Source organism: Echinops telfairi, unplaced genomic scaffold, assembly GCF_000313985.2.
Source record: "Echinops telfairi isolate 266 unplaced genomic scaffold, ASM31398v2 ScPeMD7_7439;HRSCAF=8477, whole genome shotgun sequence".
In the NCBI taxonomy this organism is placed as follows: Eukaryota; Metazoa; Chordata; class Mammalia; order Afrosoricida; family Tenrecidae; genus Echinops; species Echinops telfairi.
The window spans coordinates 4,615,380-4,615,695 of NW_022111339.1; positions in this window are offsets into that span (position 1 = coordinate 4,615,380).

Genomic DNA, 316 nt, shown 5'->3' on the forward strand with positions numbered 1-316 from the left:
TCTAGACCTCCTCCAAGGGCTGCAGAGCCAGACACCAGAGTCTTCCGGAGAACCGCAGGCCCTTCTCGGGTCCGAGTGGACAGCCACGGCCCCTGCTTCTTGCCCTTACGTACACGGGCAAGAGGTTACTTTTTAAATGAGGAAACGTTTCGCCCAGGGTCTGGATTTGGCCAACGGTCTGAACAACGCCCAGGGGAGTGTGACCGTTCTGCAGGGGCTGGCAGTGTGCAGGGCGGGCAGGTCTGCAGCCGGCCAGTCCTCACCTCAGCTTCAGGCTGGGCAAACTGTGCTGTGCCAAGCCTTTGGGAAGGGTGCA